Source organism: Orcinus orca, chromosome 6 (genome assembly GCF_937001465.1).
Source record: "Orcinus orca chromosome 6, mOrcOrc1.1, whole genome shotgun sequence".
NCBI classification, from domain to species: domain Eukaryota; kingdom Metazoa; phylum Chordata; class Mammalia; order Artiodactyla; family Delphinidae; genus Orcinus; species Orcinus orca.
Genome location: NC_064564.1, coordinates 22,003,508 through 22,031,318, shown reverse-complemented (window position 1 = coordinate 22,031,318; position 27,811 = coordinate 22,003,508).

Genomic DNA, 27,811 nt, shown 5'->3' with positions numbered 1-27,811 from the left:
GATTCATTTCCAACAATGACAATAGATGGGAGAGATAAGAGGATTGGGGAAAGGAGGGGCTGGAAGGGTTTAAAACCCTCCCAGCTTGCAGCTGTCTATTGAGGCAGGGGGAGGGGAAAAGCTAAAGTATATTCATCTCTCCACTCTGGTTCTCCGGCCTGCCGTGGACCTGGGAAGAGGCAGAGGAGAGATGAGCCTTGAAGTAACATCTGATCGGACAGCTTGATGGGAGTAAGTGGAGATAAGTTGGAAACCAGTGAGAGGAGTCACCTGACCCCACCCCATCCCACTGATTTCGGGTGGCCTCAGTCTGCATCAGCTTGAAGCAGTATTTGGGTTCCCGATCAGAGATTGAGGTCGGGCAGTGGCAGTGAGAGCGCTGAATCCTAGCCACCAGACCACCAGGGACCAGTGGCCAGTGACAAGACCCTGGGCTGTCAGCTATGAAGAAATGAATTTATACATAGAAATGGAAAGTAGTGAAGCAAGTAAAGTGTTTATTAGGAGGAAAAAGAGTACGTGTGGATAGACACATGGGCGGGCTCAGAGAGAGAGAGTTGCGCCCTCGTGGCAGTTTGAATCACTTTTATCGGGCATTTCTTCCGGGTTTCCTTTGACCAGTCATCTTGCTTTGCCTGGTTCTGAGTCCATATTTGGTATATCTCAGTGTTCTCCCCTGCATGCATGCGCGCTCATCTCTTAACCAAGATGAATTCTAGTGAAGAGGCCTATGGGTAGCTGGCATCACTTACTATGAGGTGGTGCCCCCTCTCTTTTTGACCTACAGGGAGCCTTTCTGCACATGTGTAGTCAGGGAGGTCTAGACTTTGAGAATGAGGAGTATGTGGTCTCTAATCTTCTATCTGGGAAGGGCCCAGCCTCCTCCTTCAACCTGCTTTAATGGAGTTTTTGCTATTATGAAGTTTCTGTCTACAGGGGAGAAATTGTTCAGCCTTGGGCCCGTATATCTCCTGCCTCACCACCTCCACCCAAGTTGCTCTAGATGGGTGGCTTAGAGCTGGTAGGAAGGGTCCATGGGCACTGGGTCACCAACAGCTATCTGAGGCTGAATGGCATCTTCTCTCAAACATTTGCCCCAGCCCACCTATTACTGCATCTTTTCCAGATTTCAGTTCCCTAATCCCCAGAACCAAATTTTGGTCCTGGGTTTCATTCTCAGGGTTTTTGCAGTTTTTGTTACATTCAAGAATGTTTGAAATTTGAAGAAGAGTTCCCCCTTTAAACCCCTTTAAAACTCAAAAGAATGAGCCTCTTATGATGGGATTACTAATAGTGGTGGGGAGATAATTTAGCTCAAGGGGTCCTATAAGACTCCCTTAAAGATGCATCCTGGGTCATTAGCTTTTCTGTCCCACTGAGCTGAAGAATAGTGAATCACGGGCTGGAGAAGAAGAGAAATAATTCTAGAAATCACTGCAAAATGCACATGTTTGAATCTGCTCAACATCTCTGAGCTGGAGTCTCAGTTTGGCCTTGAGTGGATGAGCCTGAAATCAGATACTGGCTCTGCCACCTACTGGCTGTGTGACTTTGGGCACAACAATCAACCTCTCATTGCCTCAGTTTCCACATCTGTAAAATGGGGGTAACTGTGACAAAGATTCAGGAAGATCTAGTATGTGTGACCGTGTTCAGGACCGTGCCTGAAACACAGTCAGAGGTTCTTGATAAGGGTTAGAAACTCATTCTCCAGACATGGCTGCGATGTCTTCAACTTTCCCAGAACTGTTAGCCCACAAGTTGCCAGTGTAGCAGCATAAGGGCTTTGGGCCAGAGGGACAAGGGATCAGAGGGACAATCTCAGCTCAGCTTCTACCACTGAACATCCAAAATAAAGTACACTTATAAATCAGTCAATTTTAGGGAGCAAAATTATCCACATAAGTCAGAATTTCCCCCCAAATCTCTCCTTGTGAGTTACCCTAACATTTGAAGGACAGGTGAAAAATGGGGAAGCAGTGTATGTTGGGTAAGGAGATTAGCTATTTAAGGGCAAATAGCTACTCAGAATCACTCTTCAGTGTTCTGGATGCCAGATGTCAGGAGCCCTCCTCAACCTCACAGTTTAGGGGTATCTCAACACAAGCAAGGCCCAGAGACTCCAAGGAAATGGTAATCAGGAGAGAAGCTGTAGCAAATGTCATCTTTAATGCAGTCAGTTTCCCTGGGTAATCCAAAGCACATATTTTCCCCCTTATAAATAAACCCAGGGAACCCAGCTGAGCCTGGGTTTGCGGTCCCTTGCTACTTAGAGAAGCAAATCTGCATTGCAATTTATTGTTTCTTATTGCAGGAGTTTTTAGAGCAGAAAGTTGAGTTTTTGTCTGCATATTCATATTCTAGTGAGATCCAATCCATTCTCTCTTTCTATGTTTTTCCTTTTCCTCCCCCTTCATTCTCTCTTCCACCCTCCCCAACACCAGAGAGGCAAAATCTGTGGGAGAGGGGGCTTGATTTTTATTTTTTGGAACTGTTAAAAAAAAATTCAACTGAATAAATTTAATTTTTGAATTGAAGTATGATTGACATACGATATTATATTCGTTTCAGGGGTACAAAATAGTGATCTGACATTTATCTACATTATGAAATGACCACCACAATAAGTCTAGCTACTATGGCACCATACAAAGCGAATACAATGTTATTGACTATATTCACCATGCTGTATTTTACATCCCTGTGACTTATTTATCTTATAACTGGAAGTTTGTACCTCTTAATCCCCTTCATCCATTTTGCTCACTCTCCAATATCCCACCCCTCTGGAAACCACCAGTCTGTTCTCTATCTATGAGTCTGTTTCTGTTTTATTATGTCTGTTTGTTTTGTTTTTCAGATTTTACATATAAGTGAAATTATACAGTATTTCCCTTCCCCTGTCTGATTTATTTTACTTAGCATAATACCCTCAAGGTCCACCTATTATTGTAAATGGTAAGATTTCATTCTTTTTTATGGCTGGGTAATATTCCATTGTATAAATATACTACATTTTCTTTATCTATTCATCTATCAATGGACATTTAGATTGTTTCCACATCTTACCTATTGTAAAGAATGCTGCAATGAACATAGGAGTGCAAGATCTTCTAGGCTTTATTCAATGATTCATGAATTGGACAGCATCACATCTAACAGATAGAAAGGACCTCCAAGGAACTGTACAAAATGAAAGACTTTTATAGGCACAAGGGAGTGGCATGAGAAAGCTATACTAGCAATAACTGGATTGGTTGTGAAACGGTCACCTTCCTTTAGGGGATGGCAGGGGTCTATCAGGCAGATGACCTCACTAGGGCAGACCAGGTCATTCCTGATGACTGGTTTAAGATTCCATTCCTGGGAGAGGCCAAAACTCTAATTAAGTATTAAGTCTTGGTTTGGTGACATGAGGGGTTTAGTATAAGTGACTCAATTTGGGGCCTGTTGTCTCTTTTTCAACAATCTTCCCATTCCCTTTTGATGAGACTCTCAGCCAAACTGAGAGATGTGATCAAAATTTAAAGCAGAAATAGAGACATGGTTGAAGAGAACAAACTTATGGATACCAATGGGGAAAGGGGGTGGGGAGGAGGAGGAACTGGGAGATTGGGATTGACATATATACACTCTTGATACTATGTATAAAATAGATAACTAATGAGAACCTACTGTATAGCACAGGGAACTCTACTCATTGCTCTATGGTGACCTAAACAGGGAGGAAATCTAAGAAAGAGGGGATATATGTATATGTATAACTAATTTACTTTGCTGTACAACAGAAACTAACACAACATTGTAAAGCAGCTATACTCCAATAAAAATTAATAAAATTTAAGGCATTAATGCCACTTGCAACTAGTGCTCTGAAGTTCTTGCAGTTTCTGCTGATTCTCTGTGTGATATTCACTGGCCATGACTTCAGATTCACATTTTTAACGTTGGTCATTCTCTTCATTCTTTCTCTGGTGTTTCAGTCTTAGGGAGACTATTTGCTTGAACGTCAGTGGCTATGAACACACATTTGAAGTTTTTGAGAGAGTATATTGCACCAAGAAGACTACGATGTTCTTAATGTCTAGAGTGTACTTCAGAGCCATGGTCTCCAAAACGCTAGCCAGTTAGGATCAAATAAATCAAAGAAAGATGCTGTCAAAGGAGTCACTTTCTTAAGACAACTGACTTGTTCAGTGATCTTATGTAGCTGAGTCTCGACTTCCCCAGAAGTGTTAATCCAGGTGTAGCAGGTGGTGTTGGCCACAGCACAGATAATGCCTTGCTCAGCTAAAGGATAATCAAGGGCCATTCCAGTATCAAGAACAGCTTTGTCCAGAGAGTCTAAGGATTTTTTGGGGCAGCTATTGCTTCAGCACTGGATTCTACAATATCTTCAAGAATTAAGGAGAAGTTCTTGATTATACCCTCATTTGTACTCACTCCTAGCCATGGAAGTTGGGACCTGCTAAAGGAAGCAAATCCTGAGTCATGAATATCTCCTGTTAGGTCCCTTCTAACTCAACGATTTCAGGAGAGTTGACCAAAAAGTTGTCTCAGTTTGATTGTGGACCTTTAGGGCCACACTTAGATAACCTAAAAAGCATTGCCTGGTTATACACCAGTCATCTAGGCATGCATAGACCCAAGGAGAATAATAACTATCACGGACAAAGATAAAACCTGGTAGGGCACAAACACTCTCACTGTTGGCACTGTTAATGGATTCATTTGCAGGGATTGTTACATTTGCCTGTTCAAGCCAGGGGTCAGTTAGATTTTTAATACATTTAGGAAGTAAATCTCCTAGCTTGAAATAAAAAGTTGTGCTAAATTCCTTGCAAAGAAAGGTGCTGCTGGTGAGATCCTTTTGTGATTGGCGGCAAATCTGCTTTAGGTAATCATAAGAGTGTTGGGGGTGCAAAGGTACTACAATGTGCGTAGGTATTTGTGCCTAGTTGGGCAAGTACAGTTATAAAAAGAGAAAGGTGAAAACAAGGCACTGGATGTTCTGGCTGTCAAAGCCAGACTCTGTAAGTGACTTCTGAGGAGGGTCAATTATGGTTTATGGTGACATTGGGAATAAAAGAAAAATTGGTCACAGGAAGAACTAGGGGGTCTTTAGAGTTATGGACAGATAGGAGTTTTTGAGGAAAGATCCAGCAGTCTGAAAATTTACCCCATTTAGCAATGGCCTGTGAGATGTGGATAATGATGTTACCTTTCAGACCAATACCAGGATAAAAAGAAAGAGAAGAAAAAGTGTTCATGTTTAGTTAAAGTATGAAGTCTTGATCCAGCATCTTGAGTGGAATCAGTCTACCTCGAAGTAAGCTCCTCTTCCTAGTTGATTTGATTTGGGGGTCTCCAGCATTTACACAGGGCCAGATGTCTGGTGGACCCTTCTTCAGCTGGGAGATGTATACCCAAGGCTCAAGGCCTTTTAGTTTCACAGCAGTGGTCAAGAGCACTCTGTAAGGTCCTTTCTATGAGTCTCACTTTTGCAAAAACATCACAGTAAAACAATAACTATAAATGACAAAACCTTAAAAATTGTTAAAGGTCTGGTAAAAGTTCATTACAATGTTATTGGCAAGGGAATTTGGTCATTTCTATGACATAGAGCATTTTAAAATAATAACTAAAATTATGACTGATAACACTACACTAGGATATATCAGAACATAAGAAGATTTAGCATCACTTATTTGACAATGCTTCACGTGATTTAACATATTGAATAAGTGTAATTAGTGTAACGTCTCTCTTTTATAAGGAGAGAGAAGAAACCTTTTTCAATTTTCCAGGTGTCCTCTGTAAAATCCCCAAATTACTTACAGGTCAAAAAGACTTTATTTAGAATTTAATTTGGGTTATGTTGTCAAAAACATCAAAAGGTTTTAAAATACTTGGTCAAATAGGATCATAGGGCTCTGATTAGTTATCCATTTAACCATAGTAAAAATAAGGACTTCACAGGCAAATATAAAATGTTAAATACTTGTGAAACAAAACAAATCAAAACAAAAAACCCTTAGCTCTTTTAATAAAGAAGTCTCAATTTTCTTAAGAAACCAAAGACCTGATACAGACAACTTGAAACAAAGGAAATTATTTTGACAAAACATGGAATCTTTGTTTTCTAGGCAGATTACTAATTGGTAAAGAAAACCTCTCACAATTTTTTATCAAGAGCAGATCAATAGTCTAAGAAAACTTTGTTCTCTTAGCAGATGAAAAAAATTAAGTTCCAGTTTTACATAAGTACACTATTGATATTATTATGGATATTAATATAAGCTTATTAAAAAAAAACTTAAAATAGTAGTTCAATTTTAGCTAACTTAACCACACTCTGTCTTCCCAACTTTTTATATCATTTTGCCTTTATTCTCCTCTTTCTCAGTTTGAATAACCAGTTTTACTTTAGGATAAATTTACTTTCTTTTCTGTTAACAAAAATGTATCTCCATACCTCATACCTTTTCTTAGCCAAAAAATACATCCACTTTCCTTACATACAGAGTTGTTTCCCTTATTATTTTTAGTAGCTTTAATAGCATGTACTAATTAGAATATTTGACCCTTAGAAACCTTAATTTCTAGTGAAAACTAAGCTGTAGGCAATTGTGAACTGTTATGCCAACATTCTTGAGATTGCAAATACATGAGTGCATTTCATAATTTTTAGGAACAGATGCTTCTTCATAGTGCAATCTTTCAGTATGGCACAGGAAATGTTCACTAACAGATCCAAATATCTTTAGTGTCTCTGTAATAAGTCAAAAGTAGATAAACCTATGTTCAGTGATTAATATTTCTGTATTTTATCTTGTTTGGAAATAACCTAGATATTCAAAGAATTTCTGTCATTTAACTTAACATAGCAAAATTTTAATGTTTTAAGTTATTAAAGAGATTTTGGATGCTATTTTAAAGTAGACATACCATAACACATAATAATTGCTGAAAAGTTCACCTAAAAACTCTTATCCCACTTACATCTATTTAATTCACTTGTTCTCAACAGTTATGTTTTGATTACTCATGAAAATTTCATCATATCAAGTTATTTTTCTTGCTGACAAATTTTGAAACAGAAATAACATGAACTTATTTGACTAGTAAACCCAGGTGGAATAAAAACTGAATTTTTAATGCTAATAACTCTGAAGACATGCTTATTTTAATTAAATGAACAAACCTAAATTAGCTTTTATTTACTAAAGATTATTTCAGGTCATTTGAACTTGAAAAACATTTGGGTTACATTCTGTATTTCTGAGAGATTTTGGAATTCTTAATTCAAATCAGCACTTGTTATTTTTCAGCTAATTAAATAAAGCTCTTTTTAAAAATTAATCTTAGCAATATCGCCTGGAGGTAGAAAAATATCACACATTTGTAACATATATAGACACACATAGGCATAGACAGCTGCATACAGACAGAAAACTTTTAACTTTTGTTTTAAAATTTTAACCATGAGACAGGTTTGATAATGCAAAACTCATTAGTTTATGAAAGAACAGTTTGATCCAAATTGTGTTTCTGGTAGATGGAATAAGTTTAGATTACCTGATCAGATGACTAAAACTTTTTTATTAATATTTCTGGAGAAGACACATGATTGTTCATTTGTGCATGTCCCAAATAACCTTCCCTTTCTCCTTTTTTGAAGACCTGATAGACCATTTACATCTCAAAGGCACAGGGAAAGAACACAAGTACCTCCAATAAGAACTCTCATTTCTTAAAGGTCAGAATGTTTACAATATTCACAAGCCCTTTGAGATAAATAGGGTACTTTTGTGGATTGGTAAAAAAAAAAAAAAAAAAATGGTGAATTTTGAATAGTCTCTAGATCTGCATTTCTGGTTTTGCAAAAATCTGTAAGATAAGGACAGTTGCTTTTAATTCCTCAAAGAATTGGGTTGCATCCTAAATGATTATCAAGGGGCTGATATACCCAGGCAACTACATTATCTTCAATGTTCTTTTTTTTTCTATCAGGAAGATTTCCAACTAAGATTGAAATCAAAAGATTTCTCTGGATTTAGAGCTGTTTGTCTTTGTAATGTTTTAGTAAATCCTTCTACAACAGCTACAGAAGGTTTTTCTTTCCCTCTGTGTACAGTAAAGTTAGAAGAGTAGGCCTAAAAGAAAGTTCCTATCAGGCTCTGAATATTAGCTTCCAATTTAACAAACTTCTGACCATAAAGTTACTTAGGAAAAAATCCTTTCGAATATCTTTTCAGGTTTGAGCCAGGACAAACAGTAAATATTCCTAGCAGTAATGTGTTGAGTGACCACCCACCTTGGCTGCACCTAAAAATGGTGCAAAAGATATTACTCTTCCAAGATCCAGAGTTACTCCCAAAAGTAGCCAAAAGAAAGAAGGAGAGATAATTCCCTTGAGGGCTGGCAGCAGTTTGGCAGGAACTTACCTGCAAATAAGATGCAACTCACACTTCTGCCTGGCCATAATTTGGGGCCTCCAATCTGACCGTTACCAAGCCAAGTTCTCAGGACACAAAACAAGACAAACAAGAAGGTAACAGCTGTCCCTGAAAGAGATATGATCAATAACCAGTGGGTCTGGATTTAGAAGGGAAGGGACAGCATGAAATTTTATTTTTCTTTCGCAACAGGGCTTTGCAGACTGATACTCAGGAGAGCTGACACTGGCAAGAATCTTCACCCTTCACTAGCTTCTGCCAGTTTTCCCAGGATCCCATCTGCAGGCTCTGAGTGGGGTTTAAACAGAGCGTTCAGCTTGAGCATCTACCATAAATTGGCAAGGTTTTCCATTAATTCTAATTTTAGTTTCCCTTGGCTATTTAAGGGAATTATGTAGGAGTTTACTAGAAAATCCCTCAAGGTTCCATCAAACCTGGGATGGACCCACACAAGAACCCTCATTTGAAGGTAGATATGGGGGTGTCTGTAAGACCACTAACTTGGTGGACTTTGTGTATGGTCATGTAGTCTCTTCAGAGTGGAAGACAATTCAGAGATTGTCAGAGACTGTCAGATTAACAGGATGAGTAATCAAGTAAAGGAGGATAGAGGGGGAGCAGTAGGAATTGCCTTCATTATATGTTCTTCTGTTGCAGGTACCTCTCGTGTCTTTAATTTTTCATTAAAGATTTCTTTTGCAACAAATCTTTCAATGAAGCTAATTTGGAATTTCGAAGACTTTTTGGAGACTTCTGGGTACAATTTAAGAGGAATCCCATTCTGTTATATTTGTTTGATTTGGGAGCCCTTGCAGTCAAGAGCACTTCTTAAGTGACTTTATCTATTTGGAATGTTCCTCATAATTGCCATTGTAATTCTAGTTGTCCTTAGTAAGATTTTGCCATTTTTGTAGACACCTGTGGTTTCCAGGACCACAATTCTTAGACATGAAATAAGCAGGTATGCCAAAAGGTAACAAGCTTAACTCTTTGGAAGTTAAGGATCCCATTTCTTTAGTTAATCCTTGGGTCTCTTGGAGCCAAATTAATACCTAAAAGGAATGTGCTGCTTGATTGGGGATTGTGTGGTGTTTTACAATGTGGTGTTTTACAAAGTCCAAGCAGTGTGCCTCATTGCTTGGAAATTTTCTTGAGGTTGGTAGCTGATCTAGTGTCAATCTAACCTATTTTGAGACCAATTTATCCTAACACAGGAATCTTAAGAGTTAGGTGGTGAGTGCTCTAACAGCTTTAAGTGTTCCATCTGTGCCCAGCAATTTTGTGGCTTTTGGCTTCTGAGATACCCATTAGCAATAACCTTTACTTCATGTGCACATTAATCAGTAGTAACCAAAAGATGTTACTGTGGAATGGCAATTCCCAGTGTGGAAGTGGGTGATCTTGGGTGGCCTTGGCCTGCAGTGGCTTGAAGCTGGATTTCGGTTTCCAGCCAGAGATTGAAGTCAGACTGTGGTAGTGAGAGTCCTGAATCCTAGCCACTAGACCACGAGGGCCAGTGGTTAGTGACAAGGCCCTGGCCTGTCAGTTTTGTAGACATCAATTTCCACAGAGATAGAAAGTAGTGAAACAAGTAAAGTGTTTATTAGGAGGAAAAATAGTACGTGTGGATAGACACAAGGGCGGACTCAGAGAAAGAGTTGCGCCTGCGTGGTAGTTTGAATCACTTACATGGGGCATTTCTTCTGGGTTTCCTTTGGCCAGTCATCTTGCTTTGCCTGTTTCTGAGTCTGTATTTGGTTTATTTCAGTGTCCTCCCATGTGTGCATGCACATTTCTTAGCCAAGATGGATTCTAGAGAAGAGGCCTATGGGTAGTTGACATCACTCCCTTTTTGACCTCCAAGGAGCTTCTTTGCGCATGTATAGTCAGGAAGGTCTCCTTGACTTTGAGAATAAGGAATATGTGGGTTTTTTTTTTTTATGAGCAGGAGGCTCAGCTTCTCCTCCCTCCTGCTATTGTCTCCATCTTGGAGTATCTGTCCACAGGGGACAAACTCCAGCTGTGCAGCCTGGAGCCCATCTATCTTTTGCCTCATGGGGATTGGAGAAAGAACTGAACCAGCAGTCCCCCAACAAATGAGGACTGAGGACTAGGATTCCAATCACATGGGAGCTGTGGTTTGAGCTTAGGGCTAAGGGCTTGGGTTCCAGATGGAACCATCTGCTAGCTCAAGTTGACCTGCCCTGGAATGGAAAGCCGATTAGATTGGAAACACAATGCAAAGAGTGTGGATCTCAAAACCAAGAGGAACCTAACCACAACCCTCAAAAATGGTGAAGAAAACAGAGGACTCAAAGGGTTCATGGGTACCAATGCCTGTGTTTCTTGTCCCTGAAGCCGTCAGAATTTTCTTTTGGATTCTGTCACTACCACCAATACTGTTAAAAAAATAAAATTCAACTAAGTACAATCTAAAGATCTAATTAGCTTTATTCAGTGATTTATGAATCAGGCAGGATCCCATCTAGCAGGTAGAGAGGAGCTCTGAGTTGCTGTACAAAATGAAAGATTTTATAGGCAGAGGGAGCAGAATAAGAAAGTTACACCAGCAAAAAGTGGATTGGTTGTGGTAAGGTCACCTTTCTTTAGGGGAGGGCAGGGGTCTATCAGGCAGATGACCTCACTAGTGCTGACCAGGTCATTCCTGATTGACTGGTTTAAGATTCCATTCTTGGGAGAAGCCACAACTGTAATTAAGTATTAAGTCTTGGTTTGGTGACGTGGAGCTTGGTGTAAGTGACTCCATTTTGGACCTGTTGTTTTTTTAACAGAACCCAATTACAGTTGGTGTCACAAAATTAACGTTCACAGCCATGAAATTATGCTGTAGACGCTTTATAGGAATCACTCAATCAAACAGAGTGAAATCTTTTTTACATGGTAATCATTTCCCACCATCAAATTTCATAGGAAAGAATAGTTTGATTGAACCACCTAGTTAAACTGTGTATGAAATTAGTCATTCTCACTATAAACAGTGTTCTGCTGCCTTCACAGACAAAAGCTAACAGAATCAAGGTAGTAACTGGCTGGGAAACGACAGGTCCTAATTCTGCCTGAATTGTATTCCTGCTCTTTTTACCAACAAACTGGAAACCCTAGAGTTATGTGTTTCATGGTGTGGGTATTTTTTCCCTTCATCTAAGGTGGTCCCACATAGCGGCAGAGTCAGGGAAAAAGCTAGTTTTTGACCTTTTTCTTATTAATTAGCAATGTGACCACAGGTAACTGACTTACCCTCTCTGTGTAAAATCAGGAATTGGACTCAATCTCTTCTTGTTCTAAAGCAATGTTATTTAGTGGAATCTGTTTCGAATTCTGCTACATGAAAAGATCCATTCTTTAGGACCAGTTGAATGAGCCTGCTTCCTTGGGACAAAGATAAAGAATGGAATGAAAGAAAATAAAGAGATAACATTGAAATCAGCTCCTTTGTAATAAGACAGTGTTATGTGTTAGTAGATGGAAAAAATTAAGGACTCAAAAATGAGAGAGCTCTAATTTTCTTTCACTAAACCAACCCTGAGTCATTTTGAATGCATGCTCTCAGCATCCCCTTTCCCTTTCAAACAGTGGTTGTAACATTCACTCGTTTATAAGCACCAGGGCCTCCCTTCCTTCTTTCCCTGAGTTTCAGGAGTGCCTTCTATCCAACCTGAGTGTCATAAAGCCTCACTCACCCTGCCAACCACCAGGCAGTTCCAGAGAGGGTCTAGGGTTGTACTCATGCATGCATAAAAGCCTATAATTTTGGTATGTTAAGGATTTAGGCATAACAGTTTTTGACTGTGAAATCTCTTTTCCTTCCAGCAGTGTTGTTAGTTTATGACAAAATTTTACAAATTCTGATCTTATGGTCTTAAGCAGGGATTCCAGGTAGGTGCTTTGGTAGTGATGAACTCTATTTATTTTTTTCTAGAGTGTTTAACAGTTTATAAATCAGTTTTACATATATTATTTCATTAAATTTTTCTCAACTACCCCCATAGAGTAGATACTCTTATTATCCCTTGTTATTTTGAGAAAATAAAGGCTCAAAGAGATAAAATGAGTTTGTTGAGTCACTCAGCTAGAAAAATGGTAGCGTCAGAATGAAGACTCAAAGAACGGCAGAGGCAAAGTGAAGACCGTGCACATTTGCAGAGAACTTAAAATTTTAAAAAATCACAGCAATAAACAGCAGGATACAGATTCGTCTCCTCATGGTCTGTCTCTTCTATAGGTCTCCCATCCTCCAGGCTAGTCTAGACTTCTCCAGAGCATGGTGGTCTCCGGTCCCAGGAGCATGAAAGTAGAAGCAGCAGGGCCCCATTACACCTTTACTCTGGAGCTCAGACATCAACTCCACCACACTTGATGGGTCAAATCAAGTCATAAGGCCAACCTAGATTCAAGTAGGGGGGCAATAGACTCTGCCTCTTGATGGAAAGAGCTGCAAAATACCGAGGCAGTGGTTTTCAATCTACCACAAATGGTGGTAGCAGGTTCAATTTAGACACCAACTTTAGTACATACTCACATTGTACCTGCATAGACCTGGGTCTCTTGAGTAGAGAGATGAGCCTGGACAGGACAGGAACAAATTACCTAGGCATGTTCTAAAATGCAAGGCAGGGCTATTGAAACATCCCAGGTTTAAGGAAAGAGCTCTAGATTAGGATGTCTGAGACCAGGGTTCTTGCTCCACGTCTGTTGTAAAACAGTTGAATGAGCCTGGCAGGTCACTTAGCCTTCTGAGTTTCAGCCTGGTCTTCTGTAATGAGAATTTGATGTACCTTCCAGTCTCCCAGGACAGTCGACATGACCAACTGAAACAATAAATTGACAATCCATGGAGGGCTTAATCCTCCTTAAAAAGATCCATGAATTGCGAGGTGCTGGGAAAGAGGAAGAGGATGGTGTCTAGTGAGGAAAGTAAAGCAAGAATAATTAAGAATCACATTCATGGGACGAGGGACAAATTAGGGGTATGGGATTAACAGATACAAAGTACTATAAAGTAGATAAGCAATAAGGGTACACTGTATAGCACAGGGAATTTAGTCATTATGTTGTAATAACCTACAATGGAGTATCATCTGAAAAATACTGAATTACTATGCTATACACCTGAAACTAATATAATACGGCTCAAGACTGACTAAAATGGTCTCATGGTTATGGAGTCAGAAGGGCCTTCGATGGCATGTTGACTCACCACTTACTAAAAAGGCATCTTGATATTTAGCTTCTGTGAGGGTCCATTTCCCCTTCTTGAGAAAAAACAAGGATTACACCTCATGGAGTTACAAAAGCCACATCAGGTGTTCTAGCATGGCTGGCACATAGTGGGTATTCAATGAATACTGATTTTTTTTTTTTTTTTTTTTTTACTCTCTATAAGCTTTCTGAGGGATTTGATCCCTGGAACCATGGAGCCATGGAGATATAAGGAGAGACCCCCACCAGGGCCAGAGAGGGGAAGTGACTTACTTAAGGACATTTGGTGACAGATTATATCCCTTTGTTCACCACTGTATCTAGTCTGCTACTGGATAGCATCAACAGCCAGTGAATATTTGTAGAAGGAACACAACCCAGACCTCTGGTCTCTTTCCCTGTGCTCTTTCTCACACCTGCCTTCCTCATCTATATCTTTCTCCTGGGCCTCTCTCCTACCTAAGACACAAGTAGTATGTCTAATTGTTTCCTTCTGTAAGAAGACAGTGGTGCTTTCTTCCACAGCAAAACTGGCTGCAAGCTCTCCAGTTGTCAGAAGTAGGAAAGAACACACCAGCTCGGTGGCAGGGACCTATTCCTTTCTCTGCTCTTAAACAACCATATGACTGGGCAAATCACCTCACTCTATTGTTCATTTTTCTAACCTGTATGGTCAGAAACCATATCTTTAAAGTTCTTTTCAAATTTAGCATTTCTCGAACCCACAAAGAAATATGCAATGTCATCTTCAAAGTGTGTGAATGGGGAAGGGCAAGGGGAGGAGTGAGGGCACAGGGTTTGCAGTGATCATTCCAGAGTGGCTGCCATCACAGGGCCCAGCCCTGAAGCCATGAAGTTTCTCTAGACAGTTAAGTTCAACCTCCTCTTGGCACCTCTGACTTGCTCTCCTTCCAGCCCCAGCTGCCCAGCTTCCAGCAGGAGGTTGCATCCAAACCCTCCACATCCAAGGACTCTGGAGACTCTTTCCCCTGCTGGGAAAGCATCCACAAGTCTGACAGTGCTGTTTCCAGGTCAGTTTCAATTTCCCAGAGCTGTCACACTAGATGCTTCCTTTCTGAGAGTGTGTTGACAGTGGAGGAGTGTCACTTCTCTGTGGGAGTCTTCTGGGAATTATCAGTGGCTTCTTGCCACTTCAGTTTTCTCAGGTGAGGTAGTGGGCATGAGTATGATGGGACTAAAGGAGGAATGGGAGTAGCAGTTGGAAGTCTATCGACCTGGAGAAGAAGGAGAAGGACACAGGTGCTGCAGAACGTTGCCTTTTGTAGAAGCAGTGACCACACTCTTTTTGATTCTCTTCCCAGCGAGTCATGATTTCCAGACTCACATAGTTCCTTCGCTTATACAGACTCTCTGAAGGCTCCCTCTTCAATGGAGGAAAGCAAGACTCTCAGCTAGCAGGGTCGGGGTGGTATTTTAAGTGTGGGGTGGAGTGGGGTTGTGGAGTCAGGGGCAACTATGGTCATTGTGTCCTCTCCTCCCACTGGGTGGGTGAGTGGGAGGATGTGCACAGGTCCAGATGTACTTTTCCTCCACTCCACAATGCAATGCTCGTGCAGTACCGTGCTCTTGATGCCTGCAGATGCTGCATCTAATGGGAGACCGATGGGGAGACTGAAGCCCAGCAAAGAAAAATCCTTCTTCTTTGGTGCCTTGACAATACAGCCTTGAGGATGAGAAGGTCAATATGGGATTTCCTGATGGCTTTCCTAATCAGGAAGACTGGAGAGCCTACCTTCCCAGTGGGTAGAAACTACAGGGAAAGTACTCTGCAAATAGTGAATGAGCTTCAGGTTTCTTTTAGGTCCCCTCATACTTAATGTCATAGGAGGTCCCGGATAACATCCTAGAGGGATGGGAGAGAGGTAGCAATGTGACCAACAGATGGTCCACTGCAGTCTGACTCAGAAGTACTGGCAGCCCTGCTCCTCCTCAAGTTAGAATCTGACCCTGTTGTTAGAATCTGACTCTTTCCTTATGTGTGTCTGTCTCTTCATTCTTAATGCTCTAGAATGGAAGCTCTACCTCCCTTCCATCTTGGAGTGAGCACTTTGACAATGACTGAGCCCTTCAACCAAGGCACGACTCACTGGTTGTCTCTACCTGCCTCCCTGACTGTCTTACCATCCAACCTCAGCCATCCCTCCTGATTCAAATCAGCTCCTTCAGCAATACCACCCACTGGCTCCCACATTAGCTTAGGTCCCAGAGCACTCAAAAGTCAAACAAAAGAATTTTTAGGAGACTGCATTCCCAGGTCTTTTGCTAAAAGGAACTAGTGTACATGTACCATGAAGGCATAGATGAGAATAGTCATAGCATCACAATTCACAAAAGCAAAAACACAGACACAACGCAAATGCTCACCTTATGAGACTGGATGAATAAAGCATGGGTAGACTATTCTATAGCAGTGACGTGTAACAATATGGATGAACCTCAGTAATCTAATATTAACAGAAAAAAAAATCCCAAGCAATTACATACAGCATGCTATACTGCTTATAAAGTTATAAACTAATAATTACTTTTTAAGAACACATATAGATACAATAAAACCACATAAAAACAAAGCAGAGAAAAGGAAAATGGTTCAGAATGGTGCTCACCTCTAATGGGGGAATAGAGATGGGGGGTGGGGACCATGCAGCCTCGCTTAGATCATTGTCATGGCCCTAGCTTTGGTTTTGAGTGGAAGGTTGTAGCTATTTGGCATACAATGAAAAATAACTAATTTTTTTTAAAAAGCCATGTGTGAGCCCAATATAAGAGTGTGCCATGAGCTAAGATTATGATTAATTCAATTCTAAGCCCCCGAGATCCACTTGGGGAAGAATCTCTCCAGAGAGGAGTATAAGAGTTTTAAAACATCTCCAAGAAAATGACAGAACTAGCTGAGTGTTAGACGTCTTCCTTTCCACTCCCAGGTTGGTAGGAGAACAAGACTACATAGCATAAGACTACTTTTTTTTTTTAAATTAATTAATTAATTTATTTTGGCTGTGTTGGGTCTTTGTTTCTGTGCGAGGGCTTTCTCCAGTTGCGGTGAGCGGCGGCCACTCTTCATCATGGTGCTCAGGCCTCTCACTGTCATGGCCTCTCCCGTTGCGGAGCGCAGGCTCCAGACGCGCAGGCTCAGCAGTTGTGGCGCGCGGACTTAGTTGCTCCGCGGTATGTGGGATCTTCCCAGACCAGAGATCGAAGCCGTGTCCCCCGCATTAGCAGGCGGATTCTCAACCACTGCGCCACCAGGAAAGCCCCACAAGACTACTTTTGACCCTGTGCAAAGGTCAAACTCATTGCCTTCTGTATTAGTCTCCTATTGTTGCTGTAACAAATTACCACAAATTTAGTAGCTTAAAACAACACAAGTTCTGTAGGTCATAAGCTGGACATGGGCTAAAATCAGCGTGTCAGCCGAGCTGCATTCAGTTCTGGAGGCTCTAGGGGAGATTTCATTTCTTTGCCTTTTCCAATTTCTAGGGGCTTCCCACATTCCTTAGCTCTTGGACCCTTCCTCCATCTTTAAAAACAGCATGGCAGCTTGAGTTCTTCTCACATCACATCACTTTGATCTTCTCTTCTGCCCACATCTTCCACTCCTAAGGATCCCTGTGATATTGGGACCACCCATAATTCAGGACAGTCTTCCCATCTCAAGATCCTTAACTTAATCAACCTGCAAAGTCCCTTTTGTCATTAAGGTAACATGTTCACAGATTTGGGGGATTAGACATAGGCACCTCTGGGGCTATTATTCTGCCCACCACACTCCAATGGGGACTCATCTGATCAGCTCATTTATATAATGTGTTTCCTGTCCCCTCTCCTTTGCTCCAGTTGTTTTGGAACCAGCTGCTTCAAGGGTGCAGTATTGGAAGGAAGGAAAGAGGACTTAATAGGCTGGGGAAGCAGAAGCAGGACACATTAAGGGCTTGACTCCATTTCATAAACCAGCAGCCCCTAAATGAAGTCAGGCTGACTAACTCATTTCATTGAGCAGGCTATTGGAAGTCTGGGGCATGGTAGCTCGATGCACTGAGGCATGCAGTCTTGCTTTGGAAGTAGGAAGCCCCAAATTTAAGAGGGGAGTTAAGAAATTCAAACTCTTTCATATAGATGTAATATTAGAGCTGGCAAACCATGTATTGGAACCTAGATCAATGGGAAGAATCAATAGCATCTGGCCAATAACTGGCAGGGATCTCACCTTTCTCATCATCCTTTGCTTTGTAAGACTCTGTGGGGCCCATTTTAGGTCAGTGAAACATAGGGACCTAAGGAGAAGTATGGAAAATAGATGGGGGATGAGGGAGTTCCCAAAATATATAGAAACTATAAAAAGACTTTTACAAAATTTGAGATCGTTCAGTATAAAGGAAAATGAAACACTGGCGAGTAACATAATCATGTCTTCAGGTCAAGCTTTATCACAAAAGTCACCTGGACAAGTCAGTTCCTCTTTCTGGACCTCAGTCTCTTATCTAAATAATGAGGCGTTTATATGGGTCCATTCTGTGTCTCTTTTTCGCTCTGCAGTTCTATGATCGCAGTATTTTTGGCATAAAGCACGTTCAACCAATTCTCTGTTGTCCTCAGCTTAACACCAGAAATTGTCTTTTCCTGCTGTGACCAGCTTCACTTCTACTGGTGCCCCTTTGTGTGCTGGGGCTTCTTAGGAGCCACTGTGGCACGGTGATCGGCAAGAGTTAGCTCATGCTGACTCAGAGAGTCCTCTTCCAACTCCACACAGGTTCACACTGGTGGCTAGAGCCTACCACAGTGGGAGTAGTTACTCTGTAGAAATCAGCAAACACTACAAATCATAGTGTCCCCCACCTTCCACCATCAGAGCTAAGTTACTGGTACCAACTGGATGGCACTACTCCTTTTCCTACTTCCACTAAAAGAAGCACAACAGCAGTGTTAAGAGTACAGGCTGTAAAGAATATGGTTCAGCTTTCAAATCTGGATTTGTCATTTTCTACCTGTGCCACCTTGGACCTCATGTAATAATGCTTCATCTTTAATAAGGTTGCTATCAAAATCAAAGGAGATAATGCAAATAAACACTTTACCCATAACTTGGCACATAATAATCCCTCAACAAGCATGTTGCTATTGTTCTGTTATCAGTGTCATTGCATAGGAGTTTCCCCAAAACCATTCTGGGAGAATAAGAGAAAATACCTCTCTACTTTTTGCATTTTGCATTATTGAGGTGGGAGGGGGGATTGATGCAGAAGTCTTGTGTGCCAGTAATTTATAGTTTTCAGTGAAACTTTGATTTCACTATCCTGTGTTTCTTTCTTCCTCGGATGCCAGGATTCAAACAACAGTCTGGTGGGCTGGGTTAGGAGGTAATCCTGAGAAGTATGTTGTTCTCCGAATCAGTCCTTCTCTCCAACCTCTAAGGCTTTCTTATCTTACAGACTAAGCTTTCCTGTTCCACTTTCCCTTCCCTTAGGATAAGTTCTTTCTCTAAATCCTCCCCAGTCCTTCCGGGCAGGACATCTGATTGGATTGCCCCATCAAGATTCACACTTGTAGATCCTGACACCAATTCTGGGACCTCAAGCTCATAAATCAGTAAAAGGATTTCTGTTATCAAGTGGTGTATGTGTCCAGAGATGCTCCATCCTCCTGAGAATTAAACAACAGAAAACCAGGTTAAAATTTATCTTAATTGCCCAAAGTTCTATACAAAGAAGCATCTTCTCCAAATAAAAGATGTAAAATGGGAATTCTTGAGGGAAGCAGGCTATTCTTTTCAAAGGTAACTTTAAAGTCAGAAACAAATTCTTGTTTTTCAGGATAATGATGCTGGGGAATGGCGAATATACGGCAAGAGTGCTTAATCTTCCCATGGGTACTCGTAGTAGACACACCTAACTGATCACAGCCCTCTTTTTCTCTGAGCTCGTAAGCAGCTTCAGAATGCCTCTCAATGCAGTACTCTAGGCATCCACCATCAATCAATGGGTGGCATGTGAAATTAAAATATATTTGCCATCCCGAGTTTAGATGAAATAGGGGAATGGACAAGATGCTATTATAAGGTTCTTTCTAATTCTAGAATTCCATAACATTCAATGAAAACATTGATATAAAATTGGATCCTCAAGCTACTGTTGTCAGATCTGTATAAATATCACAATTAATTTGTGAAATATACTTGCAATGTCTACTAAACATAGTCTGTCCTGCCTAGTAGAGTTTTTAATCTTATGTATCATGGATTTGTCATTTGCCACATATTTTCTGCTAATGAAATATTGTTGATGGTGATGTTGATGGTAATTATCACTGCTATTATTAATAATAATAATGATAATAATAAGTCATTCTATATTTCCATATAAAAAATTAAAGATAATGACCTAGCTTGATAAAGTATAAGATTCCTCTCTGACTACCCCCTTCCTGACCTTGGAAATCACCAAGCCCATTGCTGGTATGCAGAAAGACCTCAGTGACTATGAATCTCTTCTACCCCTTTTTCCTCCTCATCTTCATTTGCATTTTCAAGCGATATTTCAGTTCTTCAAATGTGTCAGTTAGGATGGCTAAGTGTCAGTTCTTGAGCTGATGTCTGTCAATTCAGCTCTGAGAAAAAGACACTGGTCCTTGTGACCAGCAGGTAAGTGCATATAAAAATGTACCAACAATTCTCTATATACTGACCCACATTTGCTAGACACTATCTTTGCTCTGTTGGACTCTTGGCTCATGACCATTCTGGGATTTAGAAAGGAGCTTCTTTATTTTACTTATGACAAACTAAAATCCAAGCTGAGACAGTGACTGTCCAGGTCTGCAAGGAAGTTGGCATCGGGGCATGACTAAAACCCAGATTTCCTAGCTGCCATGTAACTTTGTACCAGTTCTTTTTGCATCACATCATGCTAGCTAGCCAGTTAGATGCAATCTATGTTTGGGTTGAACAGGTGGATGTTCTCATTAAATCAGACCTTGTTCTCAATTATAAATTGAATTTAAAGTCACTGTGTGTCGACACGAAGTTTTCAGACTGTGTGGGTCAGGACACACTCATTGTGGAATACGTTCACAACTATACATGGGCGTATACACATATGTGTTTGCATTGCTTCCCACACATGAATACCCAGCACAGCACACACTTGTTAATTTAATTTATTTATAAACACAACCTGCCAAATTTCAACATGATGGATGATTTAGGGTTTTAATAAATCCAACATTGAATGAGCCCAAGAAATTGCCTGGTGTCAGCTTTTCACTAAATGCAATTAGTCATGTGAAAATATTACAGATATAAAAAATAATCTTCAGCTGAATTTCGTAAATTTGGTAGAGTACACAGAATGTAGGCAAGCTGCTTTTTTAGAAAGCAGGAAAAGAATGGCAGAGAGGGGAGAGAGAGAGAGAGAGAGAGAGGATGAAGAAGGAGGAGGAGGATGGGGAAGAGGGAGGAAGAGGTGAGAAAGAAATATTGACAAGAAAGAGAAAAAGAAAATTCTACTTGCCCTCAAGATTGCACTAAAGTTATTCTTCCCTGGATGTACAGCAGAAGTAGTGCTATTCTTTGCCTATTCTTTGCCCAGTGCATATTGGTAGTGCAGATGGAATGACAGCCCCTCATTTTAATGACCTCACTGCCTCACTGTAACACTTTTTCATTTCCCCTGCCGTCATTCGAGAGGGACTCAAACAACTTCACAAAAGAGACAAAGCCAATAATAGCAAAGGTATTTGGCCTAGAAGCTTGTTCTGCCCTCCATCAGAAAACTGCACACACCACTAGAAATTACCCTGTTAGTCTCAGATTTTGCCTGCCTCCCATGTCTTCTTTCCCAGTATCACCCATCCTCTGGACCTTACGTTGCAGGTCCTAGACAGAAGCAGCACTGGTAGAAATGGTCTTGTGATGGTGATGGGTCATTTCTCCCTGTGCTGGTCCATTTCTCATGCATTTTGGCTGTGAGTTTCTTGAAGACAGGGCTGTGCCTTATATGTTCCTGGGTCACCAGAGGCTGGTTCAGAACTTGGCACATGAGAGGTTCTCGTGAGTATTTGTTGAATGAATGAATTGTTTTGACTTTCCTCATCTTGTCTAAGATGAGGAAAGATTCACTAGATTCACTAGGATCTTATAAATTAGTTCTTCGAGAGGTATATGCCTTCCCTGCCAGAGAGAGATGCATTTTTGCAGAGTGCAGAAAACAGAAAGAGGGCAATTTAGCTCAGAGCTTCTATTCTCTAATAGCGGGATTAGAAGTTTTGGTGGAGCACCTTCTTGAGGTCATTCTTGAAGTTGACCTGCAACGTTAGGCTAAGCCTAAATTAAGGTGATTGGAATTTTCGCTTCACTGTGTGTTGTTTGTTTTCACTGCTTGGTCCTGTGATACAAATACACCTGGGAAACAGTATGGCATAGTGGTCCCACTGCTCCACCATCAACTCACTCTATAAACAAGGCCACCTTAAGTCACCTAACCTCTCTGTGCCTCAGTTTCCCAATCTGTAAATGGGGATGATCGTGCTTATATTAGATGGCTGTTGGTGAGGATTAACCAAGCTAGTAAATGTAAAACACTTTGAACAGTGCCTGGAACACAGTAACTACCCTGTAAGAATCAGCTATTATTTTTCTTAGATCTCATTCTGTACAACTGTGAAATGGGAAAAATAAACAACTTTCACATTTCCCATTTGTATGATACTGAGCATAACATAGCAAGTGCTGTATCTGAGATAGGGGCCCCATTTAGTAGCTTGGGGAGATGATGTCATTCATATTTTTGAGTCTAGTACTGGCAATTAATACAATGGGAGAGAATTTGCCAGGAACATCCTCACCAGGGTAAAGTCTGCCATCAAGAAGGAAACAGAGAGATGACCTCAGATTCTGAGTCACTAAGTGTGGGGACAGAAATCCCGATAGCAATAAAGAGAATTTGGTGTGTAAACTGTGATTTGAGGAGTAGGTCCTGTGGTGAAGTTGGGGCTGATTTTTAAACTTAATTATGCACATGTTTCTCTGGCAGAGTTTACTGAATCATGTGGTGTGAACCATAAACAAACAGTAAAAACCTGGCTGGGTTGACGGCTGCAAGCTACAAAATGATCTTTTGAGATAAAATATTTATTCCAAAATCCCAGGAGCCAACCTCTCAGCATTAAAATCAAAAGCAAGCGATCCATTCTTTCTCAACAGTAGATTATGAATCTTCTTCCTGATTGGAATATGCACAAATTACCGCCCCCCTCATGCCACTCCACATGGGGGAGCCAATTTAGGTGACACACACCAAATGCATAATCTAAAGGATTAGTAGGTCGCCTTGACAGTGAATTATTGCTACAGAGCTTGACATAAATCAACCTCGAGATGCGCCATGCCATTAGGGGAATGTAAATGTCTGGGCTCCCCAATAGTTTTCTGGATTCCCTCTGCCAGGAACTCATTAGGCTTGGGACGTGGAAACACTCGGCAGGGTGGCTTTGAGGGTGGCTAATGGGGAAAGGAATGCAGACATTCCATTCGCTGCCTACTACAAACAACCTCCTGATTATCTGCTAAACCCAGGCCTCCTCCTCATTGTCCAGGGACGGGAGGCTCTACTCCGGTCCCCATCCCCTCCCCAAAGCTGCTGCCTCATTACTAATTTCCATTCCATTTGGGAGCCGAAATGCAAGCTGGTATCACCACCGGGAGCTCTGCTGCAGTTCTGGGTTGCTCCTTAGAAGACTTGGGTTTTTTTTCTTTATATGGTGCAATTCACAAGGCAGCTTAAAGTTCGTAACTCTGCCTGTGGCTGGTGACTTGGCCTGTGTATTTACACCATAGTTGCAGATATATGCTCACATACATATTGAAGCGTAAGTATAAATATCTCTGTGTTGTGGCCCACCTGATGGAAGCCGCCCTCCTGCGGGGAGGTTAGGCTATCTCCAAATGACCACCAGGCCTGCTCATCTGCCACATCCCCACAAGCCCAACCACCCCTCCCGGATAATAAAAGTTTGATAGAGATCCATACATGTTGAGATGCCACAATTCAAGCTAAAGCAAGGAAAGCAAAAGCAAACAAACTAACAAAGCCTGCTTGGAAGATTCTGCGGACACATTTAGGTGTTTGAGGAGCTTGTCTATGATGGCTTTGAAGCACATATAGGGATACAATGGATGCTTCCTGTGTACAAACCAAGGGGAATATATTATTATTGTTGTTGTTAGGACCATCACTTTCTCTCTCTTAATCCTGCCTTGTTTTGTCTACTATAATAAGACTTTGTTCTCCTTAAATAGATATTACCAGCTGAAGTCCCAGGGGCCACATGTACTGGGAAGACAGATTTTGTTTATTCTATTTTTTAAAAAATAGAAGCCAATATTTCAATTAAGAAAACAAATTTTCTACTAAAAAGAAATCATAAGATTAGGTCTCCCAGGGCCCCCATTGCTTTGTGGAATACCCGTTCAGCCACCCCCTTAGCTGGGCATGCTTTCCAGTGCAGCACACTCCCCACCGTTCCCAATTACCCCACAGATACTGAAGCCCAGCCCTTTCCACACCTTTAGTACCTCTCTGGCCACTGTAGACGTGTAAGTGCATGGCCCCTGGACTAACTTGATACTTGCATGGTGTGGCTAGAGTGGGGCCACCCTGTTTGAAAGGAGCACCAGCTCCAGAGGCCTCTGTCCTCACATCCATCTCTGTTCCAGAGGGGTTCCCGTTCCCAGATGTAGGAGTTTTTTACTTTCTAGGTTGTCATTGAGACTTGGTGGGGACTACGTCAGCTCTCACATCTCTGTAGCAGTGTCAGCCAAGAAAGACCTGGGACCTCAGTTGCTGCTGGACCCAGTGGCCATCTTTGGCCATCTTTACTTCCACAATTCCTCTGAATCAGGCAACTGAAACCAACTGGATAATATCCAGACCCAGGAGCCAGAGCAACAGGATGGGACAAATACCCACTCCAGGGAGTCCTCCCCTAGAGAGATCTAGACAGTGCCAGCGAGCCCTAACACAGGAGGTCCTGCATGGGCTGGGTGGGCACCCAAGTACAAAAATACCTATATGAGTTTGTTGAAAACTGAGGAATGCAGAGGACTTCTGATGCCAAGAGCAGCTCTGGTACAGCACTTCTCCATGGATGGTGCCAAGCTCTTTCAAAACACTGACTGGGGTCTTTGGGTCTTTGGTGGCTCTGTAACTCACCATGTTTCTCTGGACTTTTACACCAGGAGAGTCTCTTTACACACAAGGTACGATTTCACCCCATCCCAATTCCTGAGCACTCAGGATATGGTTAGCTTAGATATAACTGTTCCTTGCCCCTTCTTACATGCATATGACTATATTTTATAAAACATCCTAGTGGAAATGCCATGTTTAACCCACTCTTCACTCCTGCTCTGGCCTCCATTTGTAGACAAGTCATTTTATCTCTGTGCATTGTCAAGCTGCCTGATAGTGGACAGAAGCCCCAAGGTTTTACACTAGTTCTGGAGAGCCTAAGTCAAGCCTCCTGAAGTTCTTATCTACCACTCTTCACTTGAGAGTGACAGGAAATGGAGTTGATGAATATGATTCTAATGAAACACACATAGCACTAAACCTCCTACTACTGACAACTCAGGCTCATCCACTGCATTCCTTCTCCAAACACACCTTACTTTATTTCCACCTTCTCATATTTTCTGCCACCATTTATATCCTGGAAAGTTGCCAGTAACTAAAGGATCTGAGTGCTGTTCAGAAGGCCCACGAGAATACCAGTTGGTGGCTAAAGGACAAGAGGAGGTAGACCTTGATTGGCTGCAGTCATCCCGGAAGAACATCTAGAGAAGATGTTTCAGACTCTCAGACCCATACCCACAGCTGTCTTCTGCAGGGGACTGGTATTCAGGACCCTCTGCGAAGATGACGCCTTGTGCCCTCCTGGCTCTGGTCCCTCCCTTGGGCTCATCTCCACTCCACAGAGCCCAGTTCACAGGAGCTCTGCTATCTGGCCAAGACCCTAGAGAATCTGAGTATGTGGTGCAAGAGATGATGGATTCCTAGCAGTGGCAAGCCCTCTCTATCAGCTAGTTTTCCTGGAAACCAAACAAGTCAGAACCAAAGTTTCGGAAATTTATCTCGTACACTCAAAACATGCCAGAGTATGTTGGAGATTTCCATTAAATAAACCTGGGAAAGTCTGATCCTGTTCCATCCAAAGGAAGAGATGAGTTGTGGGAAAAAATGGTGTCAGAGACACGGCTGGTTTCTCATCATAAGCAGTTGCAGCTATGTTCACACCGCTCAGGAACCTTCTCCAGAATTTGCATTCTAACCTCTGCTTTAAAACACCTGACTTTCACGTGGTTTCCCAATTCCACTCTGGCTAGGCTTCGACACAGCCCATCCAAGCCAGGGCCAGCAAGCTCAGGCCCACATTCGTTTGAGATAAGGGATCCAATCTTAAATGAATGTTTGTTTTCTAGCTCAGTCTTGGTTGCTCCTGGTAATGGAAGAGTCTTTCCTTGCTCCCACGCCCTGTCTAGCAAGCACTCTTGCCTTCCTCCTCGATCTGTTTTGTTAATCAAAACAGATTTGAGTGTCCTCTGAGCGCCTGCCCACTCTCTGGCTGAGGTGTTAAAGGAATGAAGAAATGTCCCCAGAGCAGCCGCAGATGGAAGCAGCTGCTGCCTTAAAGAGGGTAGATAATCCACAAATTGGATAGTGAGCCAATGAATAAATACACATTGATTATGTTCATTTAACTACCAGCATAACTGCCTATGGGAGGAGGGACTAGTGGGAAAAAAATTTGATGAGCTGTTTAATGTGGCTTACTGGCGAGACAGTTTTAACGTCATGCGGCTTTAAGAGTCCTGTTTTAAAAAAAAATTAATGTGGAGATTGCATTTTAATGGGTCTGAGTCCATAGGCAGCGAGTTGCAAATACGGGTCTCTAGGGGCAGTTCCTGCATTAGGTTCTTTGCTCTGAGATCCTCTGAGGGGGAAGAGCATAACGCATCATGCTGAACTTTTGTTAAGTGCCAATGGTGCTACATGCAGAATGCAGAGTGCAGTCAGGTGGGAGATATGAACCGCGGTGTGGCAGCTCCCAGCTGCTGAACAGGTAACCTAATGGGATGACCTAAGGCTGGGGAGCTGGGATGGGGTTGAGACAGTGTTGATGAATGAGATGGGCAGTGAGTGGGCCTTGATGCTAAAAGTGATGGAAAGGGGAAATCAAATCCTAATGGATTTAGAGAGACTTATATGATGTTGGGTGGTATCAAGAGAAGAAGAAAGAGAAAGAGAGGAAAGAAGAGAGGGAGAAGGAGGATGAAGAAGGAAGAGGAAATTAACTTGCCTCATTTATTCCTCTATCACTAAAATTCACCCTGGCCTGTACCTCCTTGTTCACAACACTTTTACCAGTAGATTTAACTTTAAACATTACTCATGTCATTCAAGAAATCTTTACTGGACCATTGCAACTCACAAAGATTTCTCATATTGATTATCTCCTTGGATGACATTTCATGGATCATTGTAACAATATTTTGCTCTTGTATTAAAATTTATCTATATTTTTTCAAATATTCCATAAGCTCCTTGAGGGCAGATCTTATCCCTGCATTCCTTACAGTTCCTGGTACGATGTTGGAACATAGAATGTGCAAAGTTGGTGGTTATAAACTGTACTTAATGTGAAATTGAAGTCTCATGCAAGTTAAAGAGCCTCTCACACCCCACAAGGCTGAGGTCCTTTGGTTTTCTTGACAAATATCTAGACGGCTGATTCTGACTTACATTCCTCTCCTAGTTTCCTCTCTGCCATAGTGTCTGCTCTCTAGAACCCTCAACTTCCTCTCCTTGATTTCCAAGTTCCAGCCCTAGAAAGAGCGAGTCAGTGGCAAGGGACCTTCCCACCATCTCTGCAGTAATCTTGAACAAGCATGCTCCCAGCCACAAGGCTTGTCTTCGGGAGCCTGGGGACTCTCTTCCCACCCAACTGAAGCTCTCAACATTTCATATAAAGCCACTGAACCACCTCTCGCTGGGTCAGGAATTTCTGCAGGTTCTCTTTTCTGGTTTCCTTATTCCTGAGCTACGTCCTTGAATCTGGAG